The sequence below is a fragment of the Onychostruthus taczanowskii genome, unplaced genomic scaffold (assembly GCF_017590055.1).
Source record: "Onychostruthus taczanowskii isolate IOZ18803 unplaced genomic scaffold, ASM1759005v1 scaffold109, whole genome shotgun sequence".
NCBI lineage: Eukaryota > Metazoa > Chordata > Aves > Passeriformes > Passeridae > Onychostruthus > Onychostruthus taczanowskii.
Genome location: NW_024497519.1, coordinates 774,396 through 795,330, shown reverse-complemented (window position 1 = coordinate 795,330; position 20,935 = coordinate 774,396).

Sequence of the window (20,935 nt, the reverse complement as noted above, 5' to 3'; positions counted from 1 at the left end):
TATATATATATATATATATATATATATATAAATCTTACTGTATCTTTGCTTTGCACAGAGAGAAGCAACTTTGACTCCTGTGAGAAAGCCCTCTAGGTTCAATGTGGCACTGTTCCTGCTGCACCTAGTGGTGCGTGGAGGCAACACGAGTTCAGTGGTCTCCTCTGCTACACATACCACACCATCTTATGAAAACAAAGAAAGAACTCACTGTCACTTGATGTCAAAGACTGCCAGACTCCAGATATTGGCTGGAGTCTGGGAAGCCATTTACAGGTTATGAGGGTTACCCCACACCAGTCCTGGTTCTAGCGGTTTCTGGAGAAGCTAAGGACTAGCACTGATACAGATTCCCAGCCTTATCTACATGAACGCTTTAATCTTTCTGTGTTTAAAATGTGTGCATTTTAACACTGAACAGCAGTGCCTTCTCATTTATCTATCATATTCAATATTCCTTTGTATTTTGACAAGGTTGTATTGCTGCTCCCCGCAACAGGATTCCTAATTGTTTTCAGTGGGTATAAAGAGACACAGGGCAGTGGAGAGGCACTGAAATGCACAGGCTTTCAAGGAAAATCTGCCTACTGATACTCACAGATACATGGTCCGGTATATAGGAGCAAGTGACAGCACTTCTCTCTGGGCCTACTACCAAATTAACAAGACCTAAATAAAGTCAGAGCCTATCAACATGACCCACATTTCTAGTTTGGATAACAGCGGAACTAGGTACTCCCGTATTTGGTTGTCAAGGACTTAATAAAATTCTCTACTGCATGAAGAGTATATCCTGAACTTTTCCATAACAGTAGTGCTAAAAGCAGTAGATACTCATGTAATCTTGGAAATAAACTTTTTACTGACAACCCCACGATAACATGGTACCCTTGAAGTGTTGTCAAATAGACAAGTTGTTAGGTTTCTTTTTTAAGATCAGTCCGTCTGCTGATGTGAAAAGCATAATTTTTCTGATACAATTTGGAGAAACCCAAGTATTGTACCAACGCCTGTATCAACATTTATGCTGTATTTTAAAATGTGCATTTCTTCCTACATAAAAGTTTCCTTATGAAAAAACATTCTTCTCAGAAGTTAAAGCCACTTTAAATTCAATATTTACTTCAGTGTTCTTCTTACACTTCTATTACCAGAGAACCTGTTAGCCATGGTATGCAAGAATTCATGGAAGCTTAGATTATTTTTGTTTTTTTGGTTTGGTTTTATTTTAACAGGAGGCTTAAGCCTCAAATGAATTTTCATATGGTTTGATCCTTTCTCCCACTTTTATGCAAAAGGTCATAAAATAATGCCCTAATTATTTTACTCTATTGTAAAATAAGAAATGAAACATAAAAAATTGGTATTTAGAACAGAAAAAAAAATTTGAATGACCACATGAGTTCTTTTTCTTTTAAACATTTTTGTTATTTGATTTATTTTTTTCCTTTTTTTCTTACACATGGAAGTTCTCTTCCCTACATTTTTTTTCCCCACAATTGAGTCTTGATTATGTGAAGAAGTTATAAGAAAATGTTACAAATAAAATAGAAGACTTTCAGTAGTTTTCTAAAATGGTCTTGTTTGGTTTTTTTTTTGTTTGTTTGTTTGGGGATTTTTTTTTTGGGTTTTTTTTTTTTTTTTTTTTTTTTTTAGTGTGTGTGAAAGCATATAAAACAACGGGGTAACACAAACAGTGAATTTGAATAGAATTACTTTCATTGCATCAATGCAACTTTTTTTTACACATTAAATTTTCTCTATGTATTTACCATCCTGAGTATATGAATGTGTTCTAATTTTTGTGTTTCATTACATAAGGCAATTTTTCTAAAGATTTGTAGTGAAAACAATTGTCTGATTCATCACACTAGGAATAAAATAAATTTATACTACTAGTAGAATTGTCTGGTCTTTTTAAAATATTTTGTTTCCAACAAAAATTAGTGACTGGCTTACTTGAATTGCTTGTATCCATTTTTACTCTGATTCTTTTATGCAAATGAAATTAGCATGAAAAATGATGGATTACTTTGAATGTCACAGGCCTCAAGAATTAAGTCAAATATTTCTGTAAGTTTGCCAAATAGACTGCCCTTCAAAGTTTAAAAATATTTTTCAAAATATAATTATGGTTTTTCAGACACCAATACTTTTTAGTTTCTCTGCAGATGGCAATAGCTGAAGCAAACTGAAGTAATTACTTCCATTTCAGTAGTTAGGAGACAACTTCCATTTCATGACATGAACATCCTATGTTATGTTGAAAGTATTTTGCTTCCTAAGTCCCAAACCTGTGCAAGATCTTTCTTAGGAATAGATGTTTCTGAAGTTTTTATACAGTCTTCAACTATGGAAGAATCCCTGTTTCCCTCCCACTGCCTTTTTCCATCCCATGGCATTTTTATATATTACCATGGTAAGTAAGTACACATGAATGGTGCTGGATGTTTGGAGATCAAAATATAGAATATTGACTTTTTTTCTCCCTCCAGCTACAACATAATAGACAGGGGTCTGACATTTCTAATGAAGCAGCTGATGGAAAAAAATATTTTATACCATCAAATCTAATTGGAAAGTCTGAATGCAACAACAATTTTATCAAATTTTGCACCAACAAATTTTGCTATGTAAGAGCTGTATTTCTGTTTCCAAATAGTTCAAATCAGTTTTATAAAGCTTAAAATACTTCAATATGTTTTTTTTTGTTTTTTTTTTTTTTGTTTGAAGCCCCTTAACTCACTAAAGTAAAAGTACACAAACTGGTTACTAAATAAGAATAACATCATACTCAGAATTTTCAAAATTATTCATATAAGTTAAGAGTAAAAGCTATACCTTATTTTTAAAGAACCAGCAGAAAGGCTGGTAAGGCTGTACAGATTCTCAGTGAATGAGAAGCACCACAAACTTCAAGTTGTTAGCAATTTAATCTGACCTCTTCCCCTCAAGATCATAATGTTAAGAGTGAAAATACAGTAGTGATGTGTAAGTAGTTCCAACCAATAAGACTCATGCTTTTAGGCTGTTTGGTTACAAAAAATGTCAAAAGCAGATCAAAAGGTGCTAAATCCAGTTTGCAACAAATGGTTTCAATTTTATATGGAATATTCCCAATTTGTAACATTACAGAAAAAATGTTCACATTAATTAGTCAATAACAAAGGATATGATGGTTAGAAAGAAGATTTAGAAATCAGAGAAGGAATACATAATGGAATTTCAGAATATGCTGAGTTGGAATGGGCCCATCAGGATCATTGGCTCCCCAAGAGTCACACCATCTGCCAGGAGGATTGTCCAAACACTACTTGAACTCGGTGAGGTTTGGTGCTGGGCCTGCTTCCTCGGAGAGCCGTTCCAGTGCCCAACCACCCTCTGGGGGGAAGAACCTTTGTCTGGTATCTTGTAGCTTCTCTGACCCAACTTTATCCTTTTTCCTTGAGTAATGAGAGTGACAAGTTTAGTACTTGCCCCTCTGCTCCCCTTCATGAGGATGTTGAGATTTCTGTTGGATGAAAGAGTAGCATAAAATCTAACCAAGGTTCTGGGTATATACTTCTGCCTTGCAATTCACCTTTAATGTTAATGAGTACTTGTTTTTTCTGTTATTTTCGGTAGATTTTATATCAATCTGTGTAAAGGTTCAAGAAGCATCTGGGCTTCCTGATAAGGTAAGATTTAATTACTTTCATATCACTGGAAGAATTTCTTTATGTAGTAATGGAAAGGTGCAAAAAAATTGCAGAAATATCTTTATCCTCTTGCTCTCTTTTGGATCAACTTCTGCAGAAATCCTATAAATTGACATAATTTAAAATGCACATTGAGAAGAATGTATTTTCTAACAAGTGAATTCCATAGAGTTATGTAAATACTGTGGCATTTCGTAAGATCTATTTGCATAGGTCAGCAGCCATTTCAGGTCATATACAGATAAGATAGGAGACTAGCTGAAGTAATTTTGTTCTTGTTTCATTTAAGAGACATTACACATATATGTATGCATGCACTGTTGCAAAAGATCCTTTTGGCCTTTATATACATAGTTCTTACCAGATGGTTTTCCCTAATGTGTATGCAGAAAGAAATAGTACTCATTTATCTTAGGCTCTTCAAAAATAGTGAAAAATATTACATTAAATAAGACCGACGTTATATTTTAATTTCAAGTATTCAGGTACTAGGGACAGGCCTTAGATTTTTTTCACAGTACACAGGGTGATATGATGATTGTAATATGGACTGTGACTGCCATCACTCTATCAATTCTTCAATGAAATCTTTAACAGTAATTTCACATATGGCACTGTAAAACCCAGAAGCCCACATAAAGGAAGTGAGAAACATTAACTCCCTACTTGTAGCTAAGCCTCTCAAGAAAAAAGTAGTTCCATACTGCTTGTGACAACCCAGTCCTGAGGGGAACAGATGCTCTGCATTTTTCAGGCCCTATAAGTTATGCCATGCCATAATAATGTATCTGAAAACCCATGGAGCAAACACTGTGCATTCAGGTTCTACAGCAGATCAGGCTCTACCCCATCTCAGGGTGAGTCAATAAATGGAAGACAACCCTGAGTCCTGAAAGCAAGGCCAAGTTTTCAGTGTGCTTTTGAGCCCACAACAAGAGTACTAATATTAAAAAAAAAGAAAAAAAAATCCTGTGAAAGGATATTAAAGCTACTCTAAAGGATAGGAAAGGAAAATTAAGAGGGTTGCAGCTCTCAATTCTCTCAAATTTCAGAATCAAATAAATTTTTCCTAGTTTCTTGATTTTTTAATTTCTTCCAAGAAGATTAAAGAGGAATTTAAAAGGCATATTCCTGTTGCTGTACTTACTCTGCTCAAGATCGTGATCACTGATCATCCTCAAAAGCTTCCAAATTCAGGTGTGCATATATGCATATTCACCCAAATACAAGAAATTGACTACTCAAATGTTCATAGGCTTGACCTTTTCTAAAAACCCCTACAAACTATAGAAGTCAAGGGCAGAATCAAAGATTAAAATTATGTGTCACAATTGCATGTTGAAGGAAAGGTAATTACAATGTTACAGTTGAGTTTCATTTTCAGAGTCTTATGATCTCCAAAAATTATTATAATTCTTGATTATAGCCTCTGCTGAATCACCTGACGAATGTAATACATTGCAAAAGTGCAGATTTTTATGCCTTCTCTGAAGAAACAAGAAACACCAAAAGAAGAGGAAAAAATTTAAAACCCCAGAGAGTTACTTTTAAAGGAATTGACCACCCTCTCACTAATTAACTCTCCTTAAGCCCTTCTTTTATTTCTAGGCCATATGTCAGTGCTAGTCTTTTAATTATCAAATGGTATGTAAGCCTTTTGTACAGTATTTTTAAGCTTTCGGAGAGCTCTTCAAGCTGCATCATGCACCTTTTCCTTAAGCAAAGATAAAGAGTCCTTATAATAGACCTGTTAGTCCTGCTAATTAGTTGATGCTTTTGACACTCTCTCCCTAAATGCCTAAACATTTGTAAAAGATGTTGTCAAATCTCCCTTCTGTATTCTAATGTCCTTTTCATCTGCATGTCCACTGGTGCAAACCAAAGTAAATCACCTATGTAATCCTTTGAACATTTTCAAAGTACTGAGGGAGCAAGATGAAATATGAGTACATCTACAAGCACACTGCCATACTCCAAGCATATGATTAGCATAACGAAAAAAATATCCTGGACAGGTTGGTGAAATTTATTATTGGCTTCTACGATCAGAAATGACACCAGGACTGTCAGATAATATATCTTCCATGAAGAGTCATCCTTCAGGAATGATCAAAAATTTTTTTTTTCCATTATAATGGATCATTTTACCAGATTTGTATGTTTCAGTATATTTAATGCATACTATGACAATTGCTTTTTGTCACTTGAAAGAACATCTTAGAGAAACACCTTCTTCTGCAAAGATATTCAGAAGTCTACACTTTTTATAAATTTCTTTTTATCCAAGATTTCATCAGCGGAATGATCTGATTCAAGATTAAATATGAACACTTGCAGGTATGTATGTTCACAATACTGACATACAAGATATGGACATACAAGAACATAAAAACCCTCTAATCAGTTTTTGAATGTTGTCCTTGTAGCAAAAGGACCAAAACACGGACTGAAAACTGCAACTCCGCCTGAAAACCAGTGTTTTCAGCAGACTTGAAAGGCCCTGAAAGAATAGAAGATAGTAATTACAGGACTGTTAGGGATATTTCTTCTGAGGATGCATTATTCAGATAATCTTCCAGGTGACAGTATCAAACTGCACTAACCAAAATGAGCACTTGTGCTCATACACAGATTAATACAAATCATTGTCAGGCATAAGGTCTTAATTAATGCAACTAAGAGATTTACAATAGCAGTTTGCAGTTACGAGGGATAAAATATGCTCCAACTGTATAAAGAGTAAATAACATTAGCACTACTCTTTTGTAATATTTTTGATCCCAAGAAGTTTAAAGCAAAATCTTCCATTAGACAAAGGTCAAAATATAAAGAAAAACAAAAATACAGTCCTCTTGGTCATCCACTGTTTTCATACAAAACTGTGCCATCTCTTCTGGCTGTTCATATGCTATTTTTATTTGATTCCAGTTACTCAATAGTTCCCTTAATTGTTTTCTTTTTATTACTTTCATTGCTTATACTCCCCCCATATATATACACATATATTTCAATAATTTTTCTGTCCTCAGTGATATGCTAATGTCATCAATAAGAAGAACTGTCTTTCCTGCATCATCTCCGCAACACAGCTAAAAATTTGATACATTATTGTTATACCAAAACTGTGTAATTATTTCTTTCCCAGAATTAAAAAAAAAAAAAATAAAAAATAAAAAATAAAAAAACCCACCAAAACTACCCTATTTCATCATTCTGTCTGAAAACAACTTTTTTGATTCTACTACACCATTTTTAGGACAAGGAGATTTAGACTGGCATGTGATATGCAAGATTTGGACAAAACATAGAGGTGTACAATGACATGCTGGTGTTCATTTTTTCTGCACAAATCCTGTTTCATGCTCCTTGAATTATTCTGAAGTTCTCCTTAATGCTGAGTTATTTCTCCGTCCTGAGACATTCAAGGTACATGCATTTAAAAGTGAGTATAATGCTGTTATTTGTGATGTTATTAAGACAATAAATCATTGGAGAACTTTTCTGACATCTCCTCATATTGTCTACTGTACTCCCTAGCAAACAGCATGTGCTTCTGTTATTAGATCCACTTCCCTGGTCACATAAGTTTTGCTTTTGACATACATAACTTTTTTAGTATTTTTGCACCTCTTTGTTATTCCATTGGTATGACTTCTACCTTCCCCTTCATTTCTACTCTAGCCCTTAGATTTTGGTAACACTTATTTCTTCCTCTTCTGCTAGACTCCCATTCTTTTATATTCCCTCACACCTTCTAATGGTTTACAATGTATTTGGTTCTCTTCCCTACTCCAGAGAGTTAGAAAACTTTCATTTTGTTGCTGGCCTTTGTCCACTGGTCAGGGAACATCTTCCTTACCCTGTTGCTTCCCTGTACACAGCAGCTTCCAGGTACCTAATACTCTCTAGGTCCCACAGTCCCTGCATTCAGATACATAAAGCATGTTCTTTCACCAGCCCTTTAAACCTTCATCCCTAGTGTCTCCATCATAACTTACCAGAGGTAGGCAGTCAAGCTTAATATTTCAGTCACATCTTCTGTGTCCAGAGACATTTATTGCCCCTTGTAATTTCAATGCCTCAGTGTTTTCTCAAAATTTCTCTGGCTTTTACCAAAGATTTCAAAAAGAAAGGAAAAAAAAAATTTAATGCTACATTTACAGTATCCTACCACGATTTTGTTGTCCACCTTGAGACAACTAGTAGACTTTTTGTTTAAATGACAATTAGCACCAAAAAGAAGGCTGACTGGGAAGTTGTGTGCCAAAGATGATCAAAGGCAAATAGTCTCTGACAATTTGACTTGGAGGATCTCCTTTCTCACCATGTGGCATGATCCCCAAACAGTGAGTGACCAGCAAGTAGAGTTAAAAAAAATAAAAACATCTCCATTAAAAAAATAAAAAATAAAAAATTCACCTGTTTCTCCTCAAAGAAAAACCCTGTTTTCTGACGGATTCATTCTTATCTCTGTTTTAGGTCTCAGTTAAACTATGAGTTGTGAAATGTAAGATTCTGCAAACCTGCTATATTATATTTTCCAATATTATTGTACTAAAGTAAAAATTAAGAGATTCTTGCAAGATTACTTCTTCTCTACATATTGAGAATTCTCACAAAAATATTATGCAATTTACTATAGTACAGGTTATTTTACCAAATTCTTTCAAATGGCTATTTGTTCCTTACCTTTTTTAATAGTCCAAAATCTGGTCAGTCTTTGCTGGACTCATATAAACTAGGTTAGCATATAGAGAACATGAAATTGCCATTTTAATTCATCAAGTTAAATGTTATGAAGTAAAACTATTTTTTCAGTTTTCCCTGGTAAACATAAATTACTGATAATAAAATGTACTGGGTAGATTTCTAAATGACAAATATCTTGAAGAAGCATTTTTACAAGGAGGGACTTTATGATGCTTGAGTTAATTTAACATTTTAATATTTTCAAGTGCTGGTTGCTTGCAAGACTGATTTTTGGATGTAAAAATAAACTTGACTGAGTTCAAGTATTTAAGTCATTCAGTTGCAATTACAATCAAATAGACATTTGAACATACAATTTTGGGTGAAACACAGCAGCATTCCTCAAAGGGTTGAAAATCAGATGACATATAAAATGAAGAACATATCCAAATGGGATTTTTTACTATATGAATTATTATTAGTATTCACTGAATTGTTCTCCTGTTATAGATAAAATAGTACAAACACCATTAGAATTTTTGGAATCTAAATATTCAATAAAATGCACACATACAACACAGTCTCTGCAAAATTAATGCATGTGAATCATGTAAACGTATAAAAATACTGTACATTAGTCTTACAGTGTTCAGTGTCTCATTTTTTAATTCAAGGTTCTAAATAATAGATTTTTCATGAATGCTATGTAACTTTCAAAAAATAGTTAATATTTTCAGATACTAACTTGGAAACAAAACAAAGCTTATTTTTTTCCACAAGAAACTCTAAGTTAATTATATGACATGATACATTATAAGAAATTTCACAGGCTGTTACACAAAAAGAAAATTTTAAACACTGTAACATATAGAAAGAGCTTTCAGTTGCCTAACTCCTCAAGTTTGCTGTTGTTACTTGTTAAAAGAAACACACTTTCAGAAAAAAAAAATCTATAATCAAAATGCTTTTTCACTTCACAGTAGAGGATTGCTCTTTTTTAAAACAAATCGTATAGAACCATTATTAAAGCACCATGCATATGCTTGTCTTTATGGTGTAGTATTCTGTTCAAAACATATGCATACAACTTATCTAAACTTTAGGATTAAAAAATATGTTTTCAGAAGAAGTAGAACAGTTATTTTCACATGACTTATAGTAAATGTGCCATAAAGCACAAAATCTAAGTTCACTAAGTAAGAGTTACAATAACATCCCTGAAAACATTAAAAATATAAATTCATAAGCAACATAGACTTAATCTCATGTTCAATTAATTAACCACAGCAAACCAGTCAAAAATTTGAAAAATTTGTATTTTTCTAATGCACTTACATGATTTTGGAATAAACTCACAAAAATGTCTCTTCACCTTATGAAATGGGGCATTTACTGGGCCATAGATCTCATATGGTAAGTCTAAGTAGAGTTTAATAATGACAAAGAATTAAGAACAGAGAACCATGTGCCAGTTGTTATTATACTTAAACACAAATAGTACCTTCATTTATGGCATTTTGAATAGCATTTTGAAATTATTTTAGTGTAACAGATCTTTTGCTGAAAATCTTAAGTTGTTTCATCTTTGTCACAACATTCATTTGACAAAAAACAATTTTTTACGAAAACTTTCTGTATAGGTGTGGTATTTATCTAACAATGGAAAACTTTTAATCAAGGACAATATTCTACTGCATTGCAGTTTATCAAAGAATAAAAATATGCTTTTAAATTTTATGATAGATTTTCTGTCATGGATCCAGGATTTTTAGTATACTTTAGTACATTTTTTTTGTTACTTAAGAACCCTACTTACCATTGTACTTATTGTACTTTTCCCTATAGTACAATACCATTGTTATGTGCTGACTATACCTTTCATTTAGCTATCAGCTACTGATGGGATAGGATGTTCATTACGTTTTGGTCAGATTCTCTGATCACTGACAAAGATCACTGACAAATTGAAAAAAAAAAAACAAATAGGCTTTAGAGGCAAGTGATATAGAGAAAGGAAGATTATTTCAAATGGTGATGATGAGGAAAATGAAGAGGACAAGGGAATAAGTTTCTGCTGATTTACTCTTAGTGCCACTGCCCAAGTACACAGTTTTGCTGAGAAAAAATTATGAAAAAGATTACTCCATTTTAATCAGGTTATTCAAAGAAAACAGCTGCAATTACAAATTGCCATTTAAATGAGATACTGAATTCCTAATGAAATTTACTACTAGAGGGTCAGAAATGAAGAATCCTTTTCCCTATTTTTCTGCTACTTGAAGTAAAGAATAAAGACATGCTCATGTCTTTAACCAGTTAACATACTTAAAATGCATAATATTTTATGTACTGCTCTGCACAGCAAACTTGAGCAAGAAGGCTTTGACAGGAGTGGAAAAAGCTTAGCAGCATCCGCACTCTTAGTATATTTACAGCCCCTTGTAGTCTTCAAGCCTCTTTGGAAGTCTGAATAATTTAACCAGTATCACAGTTAGTTCATGCACTTGCAAAACACACTTCTAAAACTATTGTGCTAATGGTTACATTATTCAAATTTCTTCCTTTCTAGACAGAAGTAGAGGGTAAGAAACACATGCTGACTTTGGCCCTGAATGGCTATAATTTTGAAGAAGGACATGACTACCCAGGTTCATTTCTGGCTGTTTAGCTTCCCTCCACCACGAGGTAGAGACTATAAACTCACAAGTTTTCTCTTCTTCCTATCACTTCTTTCTCCCTCCCAGATGATATTAGAGAGAAATTACATATCTGATCATAGCAACTAAATTCATGATGGTTCTCATCACCTGAAGTGGTAGCATATAGCTTATATAGGTCATTAGTAACCACTGAAACTGTTAAGAAAAGATATTATTAATTCTCTAATACCATGTCATGCAGTGAAAGTGCTGTAAGATATAAATAATCAGATCTTTGCAAATTAAATCCTGTTTGAACATTTTTGAATCTGCTGTACGTGTTCAATGAATACATGACATGTATTCATTTTCTGGGGTCTGACATTTGAATTTATTAATTTTCAGTATATTAAAGATAGCATAATGTCTACAAAAGAAAAAGCATGGGAGATAAAAGTATAGTGAAATATTTAAATTAATGTTAGGCTAACCTTGAAAAAAGAAAGAAACATCAGTTCTCTCTGTGAACCACAAAGAGACTGAGTTTAATTTCCAGATACAAAGGCAAGCAATTATGATTTGTTTCTTACAAGCAGGGAAATTTATTAAAAAATGGGCCTTCTTCCATCAGCATTTGTGAAACGTGGACTAATACTGAATTTTACTGATTCTCATAGTAATAAAACTCCTGATCCTAAATCCATAAAAATCAATAGTGGAATTGATTCAGGCACTACCTCTGAGCTTATATCATTGCAAAAGTTGTATCAGTTGCCACTTTCAACCTAAGCTGTTGTTCTAAATTGTAAAACAAAAAAATATTGAGTAAGTAAACATGTGATAGGCTACCAATAAAATTGCTTTAGGACAGCTGGAATTGACTCGCACTTAACCTCACTCTTCTGCTTGTATACATAATTTTAGTGTGTCAATGTTATTTTCATTGGGTGCATGCAGAGAACCTTAGACTGGATGGGGCTATTGAATCTTCATGAGAATGGTGTTATTTAGCTAATATAGTAGCAATTTTCATTCTCTGTACATTGCATTGCAGTGGTATCAGGCTACTCCTGTTTTACACGATGCAAAGCATGGGGATATTAGTACAAAGCAGGGGAAAACTACAGTAGGACAAAAATACTCTGGTGACTTTATTGGTCAAAAATTGTTCCGCAACAGGTGCACATACAAGGCAGTTCCATATCCTTTCCTCTCACTGCTGTCTAGATACATTCATCACAGGTTTCAGCTCCATGCTGCAAGAGCAAAAAAGAGCTGTTATTCCAGAGACATTTTGAATTGATCTATCAAGGCACTTTTTGGTATCTATTCTTTACATCCATTCACATTCCTTGTATCTGTTGTGCATATGAGATCTTACAAGTACAGCTGCAGAATCACCATCTGAAATTGAGGAACTACTCACTGTTTACTATTTCTTTGAATTTCTTAACAGTTTCTTACTCAACTTTGCTATAAATAATTTCTAAGACATTGAATAGAAAGTAAAAACTAAGTTACCTTTTAATCTGCAATAAAACTGCTGCTAGTCACTACCAACATTAATCTATGATATCCTAATATGCTACATATAATTAGAGTTAATCTTGAAGCATTTAAACCATGAAAAACTGCTCAGTCTGTCTATTCAAAACCAGCTATTAATTTATAAAGACTTTTGCCAGCAGGAAAATGGTTGTAATCCCAACAGGAATCCTCCAGATAGGGAAATTGGAAAAATTAGCAGACTACCTCATCATTACAGAAGAGCCTCTTATTTCTGGAGAAAAGGAGAGAATATGAAAGGTTAAATGAGATTTTACTGTCACCATTCCTTGGAAAGAGCTTGAGCAAAGTTAGCTAGGTCTGGAAAACAGAGTATAACCATGACTATCAACTCCTTATACACAGACACAGGTTCAAAATTAGTTGGCTAAACTAGGTGTTTTACTTTACTTTCTGGACTTAGAAGCATTATTTTTTTGGTAAAGGCCAGGTATTGCATAGGGGAATGGCACTGGGCCTTTTGTGCTGTATAAGGCAAGGAACTTAGAGTTCTAAGGTTGAAAATATTCCATATGGACTGTGTGAAATCTAAAGAAAAGTAGAGAGGTATAGTAGATCTTAATAGAGCAAGACATTTATACTCCAGCTTTATGAAGAGGTATCAAATTATTATGAACACAAAAGAGGAAGAAGGAAAGTAGATTAATGGATATTTCTCTATGCAAAAAACAAAAGTTCAGAGAATACTTTTCCAAGAGAACAACATTTTGTTATTAGGAATAAATTACTTCAAGCACTAAAACAACACAGCTATAGCCACAATAATGAACAAGGAATCTTTTTTTTTTTTTTTTTTTAATATCTGTTTCTTTTGACCTATTTTAGCAATAAAACACAACTACTTTTTGTTCCTGTCATTGCAACTGACTTAGTGCAGCAAGACTAAGAACTTCAGCCTATGGTAATTTATCTAAACCCCCAAAATGGTTAATTTAAATGACAGTTGCAGCACGCTTTCCAGAAAATAAAACATAAGATTCATAATAAATTTCAAAATTCTAAATATTAAACTGAGTACGACTTGATTTTGTTTGTAAATCATCATGCAATGGAAAGAAATAAAGATACAATTACTACAGTATATTATCTTCATTTTTTTAATATCTTCTGAATATGAATCAGCCTTACCTTAATAACTAACAAGTAGGACTTGGTCAGCGTGACTTTTTCACAAGTTCAACTCCCTCATTAACATCAGAAATAAAGATGGATGGTCTACCAACAGTAAGGAATGGTTTTTACGCTTTTTTTATGAGACAAGTTATATGATTCCACAAAAATACTGTTATTAGTTTGTGGAAATATTCTCACTTCTGTAATGTCTGACTTCAAAAAATACAAAAACTTTTCTAAATATTTACAGGAAGTAACTAACACAGTCTATATAGAAGTTTCTAACTTGGAAGTTTCTAACACAGCATATATAGACCTGCTCTTGCTAGCCGGTCCAATGTACAGATTAACAAAGTCAGTATTTTAAGCAGGCCACTGAGAAAGAATTAAAACAAACCAACTCATGTTTCATTTCAATTTCTTAAGACAGAAGAATTCGGCTTACTTTTGTTTATCACACACTAATATCCAGAATGTAAGACTTGAAAATATTCAAAAAAAGTAGGTAAGTCATGAATTTAATGGCACAGAAGGCAGGCACATTATTCTGGATTTGTCCAAGTCAGCAGAGTCATAATTCCTGGCCAATGCTGACACAATATCAGACCTTAAAAAGTCTACTCATAATGGTTAGTTAGGGGAGAGTGTTAAGGGTAATTTCAAGTATCTAAATTAGGAATGACAGCTTCTTTGGAAACCACTGTAGAAGTACATTGCAGTACCATTAGTTATGCTTTAGTTATCTGCTTCTGGTATATAATGTGAATAATTTGGTTTGTTAATTTTTTCTTTGCTTTAAGAAGTTACTAAAAAGTGCCTCTCAGAAAAAAAGCCTAAAATTATAGCTATTATGTGTCATTGACCTCCAGGGCATAAAATACACAAATCTGTTTATATATAAGTCATATATTTACATTTAGTGTATATATACAATATACATATATAATAAATTAGTTACATGCACATACAAGACATAATTTATTAAATATTTGATAAAATATTTTCAAACTTAGAAAACAATCTGGTAATGTGTAATTTAGAAATACAAACATTGACTGTTTTCCTAATATAGTCTTTTTTTTGCAACCACTGTAAATGAATTGACCCTGAACCCCAGATATTATAGATCACTTTAATTCAGAGGACTTTTTTAAAAATTTTTAAATTACTTTAGAACCTTTTAGTATTATTTTGGTGACACCTGTTCTCTGATTTTGTTAGTGTGATGCTGCTTAGAATCAGTTAAAAAATACCCTACAAGAGAAGTTGCCATCATTTTATAACCTAAAATATTTGCTCTGTTGCATACCTGCTGCTTTTCAGGTATCATATCAGAAATTTACTTCACATCATGCTTTATCTATACACCCCAACATCACCTACTTTTTCTGAATGAGACTTTGAAGACAGTGTACTAAGAATTTAAGTTCTGCAAAGATACATGTATTTAATAAATCTGAGAATTATTAATCACTGTGAACTCATAGCCCCATTGTAATGCAAGTTTGTAAGTAGCTTTGGCTTTGCAGCACTTAGTCCAGTCATGCACAGTCTTTGTAAAGAAGTTTAAGCAGAAGGATATGTTAACTTACAACATTAAAGATCATTTTCATTTTGTTATTAGTTTTTAAGATCTTCAGCATCGAAGGACAGAGATACCTAAAGTAAGATGCTTATACAACTAATTTTCTTTTGATTTCAGTTTGGCTAGTTCTCAACAATAATATGATACAATACAGATATTCACTGCATAATTCACAGATATTACACTGTGTTCCATCATGCATGGTAAATTAAAATATTCCATTAACTAAACAAATTTCTGGTGCCATAAATCAAAGCACACTAAGTAAATCACAGTAAATGAAAACAGAATTGCAATAGCATACATTGATTACGCAGAGACAAGAAATAGTAAGATTTATCATATTTAATGGGCAGAGATGATTATGAAACACACAGTTTTGAGGTTTAGACTTTTTTGATCTTTATATTCTTTTTCTGAATTGCAAGTACAGTGTTTTTTAACTTCAAGGCATTATCAACACAAAGGAAGACATTTTTAAATTTAAATTTTGCAAAATTTTTATGAAACAAGTGTTGAAAACAGATACCAGGGTAATAGAATCATGTCATGGTAGTGAAAAATGTCTGTTAAAAGAAGTGATATTTACATTGAGTATGTTCTCTGTATACTCCAGTCAGGACCTACTTTGTGTTTGATAAAACAAACACAACAAACCAGGAAGTTTTCTCTCAGCTGACCAGTATGATGATATGACTTTCAGAACCATTTTAGGCTGTTGTACAGGTGAATCTCCTGAGGGTATGTTAGTAATGGAGAGTGCACCCAAATCAACCAATCAAACTGAACACAATTTTAGTTATACCACACAACAGTATTTGTATTCATCAAAGTATTTTTAATATAATTTAAATATGGATATTTATATGTGCAAATGGGTCAAACAAATGTACAAATGGGTTCTTACTCTCATCACTTTCTTCTGGGCACATATTTTCTCTCACACAGGACTGACAAATACTGGAGGATTGCAGTACATCTGTTGTAATGCAAAAATCTGACTTATGACATGTTGACATATTAAATTACAACATCCATTACTTTTGTTCTCAAAATTGTTGCTAAAATTAACAGACAGGAAATCTGTTTGTTTGGCATGCTGGTTTCAGTAAGCCTCAGGAGTCATGTTTTAAAATTTTGGTTTGAAGTGCTCTGAAATATTACTTGTAAGGTTTCTGAGCTGTTCAATTGAAATCTACTTCAGGTAAGGAGTTTGTGATAGCCTTTTTTTGTTAGATATTTATAATCTGCTGCAAGCTTTTATGACATTAGCCTTAGTATTAGTATTAGTGACTATTAGTGACTATTACTAACTATACACAGCACTTAGTATCAGTGCTTTGTATAGTTAGATGTGTGCTTCAAGACCTTACTGAAAGTTTTAGGCCTGAATTTCCTCATTATCTTCTGTATTTCCCTCCTATTGTTTTTTGTTTTTCATAGGTATCTGGCTAGCACAGCTTAGAAATGCCCAATATTTCTTTATTTAGAAGCTATTTTCACTGCTTTAGAATTGTCCTACACTTTATTATTAAAATTAAACTATTCATTTCAAGGTGCCAGCCTTATTAAAAATTATATTTAGTCAACAAAATTTTGCCATACTTTAGAGCAGGATTAAGGGAAGCAATGTTGCTTCCTCTATATAACTGCTAACATTTATTTAATAAACTTATATATAATTAGGATTAAGACTTGAAATTTGACATAGAGTGGAATGTGCCTTTCAGTAGCTCCTCTCTGTAAAAAATCTGTTGACATCTGCAAATTATAAGACTCTGGATATTCTGTTTGCAAATACCATTGAACATTTTTCACAACTGCACAGCAGAAGTCTTTAAAAAATCTACCATGAATACACCTTGCTAACTTCAGGATTCCGTGTATAAACACCATATCTGTTAGATGACTAAGCATTCTTTACTGTAAGTCAGTAATTAAGTGAACTTCTCTTCCAAGTACTAATTTTGCCAGCCAGGAGCAACTGACACATCAGGTGCTGGAATGCAGACATGAAAATCACTCTCCCAAGAAATTCCCAAAGGCCTTTGTCTGGCTTATAGCCATGGAAGGAAACAGAGAAAGCTACCTGGCTGGAATACAGCAGAGTAATGAGCTGGACTCGTCATAGTAATGCCAAGAGAAGCTGGACACTACGAACATAGGGAATAAGAGGGTTTATTTTATGAAAAAAAGCTGGTGAACATAAGAACAAATGCCTATCTTACTACACAAATTCACAGAATCACAGAATTACTGAAGCCAGAAGGCACATCTAGAAATCATCCGGTTACTTTGAAGCAGCATGTGATGGATACACTCCTCCTGTGTGAGATAAATGAACTTTGGGCCAGGCAGACCTGCTGAGGCAGGTGGGCCTAACTGAAGTTAATCCTGGTGACTGAGGCTATCAATAAGGCAGCACCAAGCCCCCCGAATGGTTTGGCTGAATACTAGACTTAAAGGCATCCAAAACTTCATGAACACAGAAAAAAAAATCCGTCAGAAAACCAATCACTTTATGCTATAATTATCTGCAGGCAACAGGGTCCATTGAGCTCTCCCTCCATAGCAGCTCTCTGAGCAGTAGAGATCTCCAGTTGCTGGGAGATCCCGTACCTGACACTAGATATCAGTGGTTGGTAACTGACATGTTATGCCTGCATGTCACATCTAAGATATGCATTGTAAGCTTATATGACAATATTTGTGTCCCATATTAATCTGAATTTTATCAAACGGTATTGTGTAGTAAATAGCACTGATTGCCAATCTGCAATTATTAAATGCTTTACATACATAAATTTACTGATTAGAAATCTATAAACTACCTTCTCTTCCCTTCCATTTCCTCGCCTTCCTCAGTTTCACACAGAATTTTATCCTGAAAATTATCTCTTATCTCTTATCCTGCCATTTTGAAAATAATTTATGTGCATACTAATTTCAAGCATGTGTTTTATATTTTACTGTAACAGAGCCAATGTGATCACACCCCAAAGGATGGAGCTCCAAACATATTTTCTGGACAGTGTTAACAAAAGTTAACACCTGTGTCAAAAACCAGATATTAGGGAAGCTATGCTGAAGCTTATATACATAAATTCTTCTAACCCTCCATTGATACTAAACAGAATCACAGAATAATAGATTTACAGGATTGCCTGGGTTGGAAGGGACCCTAAAGGTCCACTCCCTCTAACATGAGCCAGGACAGTTTCCCCTAGACCAGGTTGGTCATAGCCCCATTCAACCAGGTCTTTAACACTTCCAGGCATGGGACACCCATAATTTCACTGAACAGCTTGTTTCAGTACTTCACCATCATCTGAGTAAAGAATTTTTTCCTAACATCTAATCTAAACTTGGCTTCTGTCAAGTTAAAACCACTGCCCCCTCTCCTGTCATTATCTGTCTGTGTAAAAAGTCCTTTTCCCTCTTTTCTTTAAGTCCCCTGAAGCTAATGAAAGGCTACAATTATGTCTTCTTAAAGCCTTCTCTTCTCCACACTGAAAAAACCCAGCTCTCTTATCCTGTCTCCATATGAGAGAAGTGCTCTTGGTGGCCCTCTTCTGCACTTATTCTAACAGGCCCCTGTCCTTCTTAAACTGTCGGCCTAAAAATTGGACACAGTAACCCAGGTGATATGTTATAAAACCAGAGAAAAGTGAGAGAATCACCTCACTTGACATGCTGGTCAAACCTCTTTTGATGCTGCCCAGGATAGGTTTGGCTTTCTGCGCTTTAAGTGCACACTATGGGTTCATGTTATGCTTTTCATCTGTGAGGTACCTCAAGTCATCCCTTCCTTCTGTTGTGTCAACTGCACCACTCAGCCTCACATCCCCTGGTTTTGCACAGCCTGGTTTTTGTAGCCAGGGGGCCACAGAGATGGCTTCTGTGAGAAGTTGCTGGAAGCTTCCTCTATGTTCGGTACAGCCAATCCCTGATGTCTCTGAAGATGGACATGATGCTGGCCAAAACTGAACCAATGAGAGATGTTGGTAACACCTCTGTGATAAGAGAGAGAGGTGAGAACCTATGACATGGCAGCACCAAGGTCAGTGCAGGAGGAGGTGAGGAGGTGCTCCAGGCACCAGAGCCGAGATTCCTCTGCAGGCCATGGTGAGACCAGGGTGAAGCAGCTGTGCCCATGCAGCCCAAGGTGATCCCTGGGGATACAGAGATCCACCCACAGCTCATGGGGGAGGTGCCCACGCAGGAGTGGGTGGATGTCTGGAGGAGGCTGTGATCCAGTGAGAGACCAGTGGAGAGAGAGGGCCCTGCTTCCAGGCTGGAGCAGCCTTGGAGGACTGCACCCATGGAAGAGCAACCCGTACTGCAGCAGTTTTGGGAGGACTGTGTGTTGTGGGAGAGATTCACATTGTAGCAGCTTTGGGAGTATTGCTGCTCATGAGATTGGAGCCACACTAGAGAAGTTCACAGAGGACTCTCTCCCATGGGAGCAACCCCAGAGCATCACAGGGGAAGGACTCCTCTCCCTCAGCAGTGGAAGAAAACCTTGGGTGACAAATTGACCAACACCCCGATTCCCTGTCTCCCTGTGCTGTCTCTGGAAAGGAGGGAGGGGTTGGGGGAAGAAAAGGTATTTTTAAGGGCTTATTTTACTTCTCATTACCCTCCTCTGACTCTATTAGTAATAAATTCACTTTGTATCTTTAAGTTGAGCCTGTTTTGGAGTGTTTCTCTTCCGGTCCTTATCTCAACTCACAAGCTCTTTGTTAATTTTTATTTTTTTCTCTCCTCTACCCAGCTGGGGGTAGAGGGAAGGGTGAATGAGCAGCTTTCATAGGTGCCTGGCATTTAGCCAGTTGTCAAACCACAACAGTGGCTATTCAGCTTCATCAAGTGGTCTCAAACCTGTTCTTAGGTTGTAGTGGAAGGAAGTTCACTCGCCCAACCTCCAACAAGAGGACCAGAAACTTGAGACAAGTAGGGATCTTGACTGCCAGTGGAAGTAAAGAGCTCACTGAACTCAGCCTTCTCCATATGAGGATCACCCTTCTTACCTCTCATTTATAGAGAAGGCATTTAAATTTGGAAAGAAAAATCAAAGAACTATATGACACTTTGACAACTTGAAGATTCAAGTGGTATTCTACAAAAACTAGAAGTGTCTATTGTTGTCTTGAGTAACTGTCATGAAAATATGCCAAAAGGTCACCTTCCTTTACATTAAATCCAGAAACAATAACTTCCTGAAATAGCTCATTAATGTTCTAGCTGTCTGCTGATCATAAGTAAAATTAAAAGCGATATATTCCACAGATTAACAAGAGGATCTGGAAGCAAACAATAGAATCTCATTAATCTTGAAAAAAGATTTGTCTACTTAGCAGCTGAGTATTTTAACCTGTTACGGGTAAGTAATACACATTTTTATATATCATTACATTTATGTATGCATATCTTCTGTATTGGTTAGGACTACCTGATTTAATCTCCACAATAAAGAGGAGACTCAGAGAGGCTCTTTTCAGAATGCCAGTGGTTCCCCTGTAAGGTAAACAGAGAAATGTCCTCCAGCTTCATCTATCCATGTTGTTAAACTGTAGCTGGAAAAAATGTACAGTATAACAACTACAACAAATCAAAAAGAGTCCACTGGTAACTCACTGATTCTG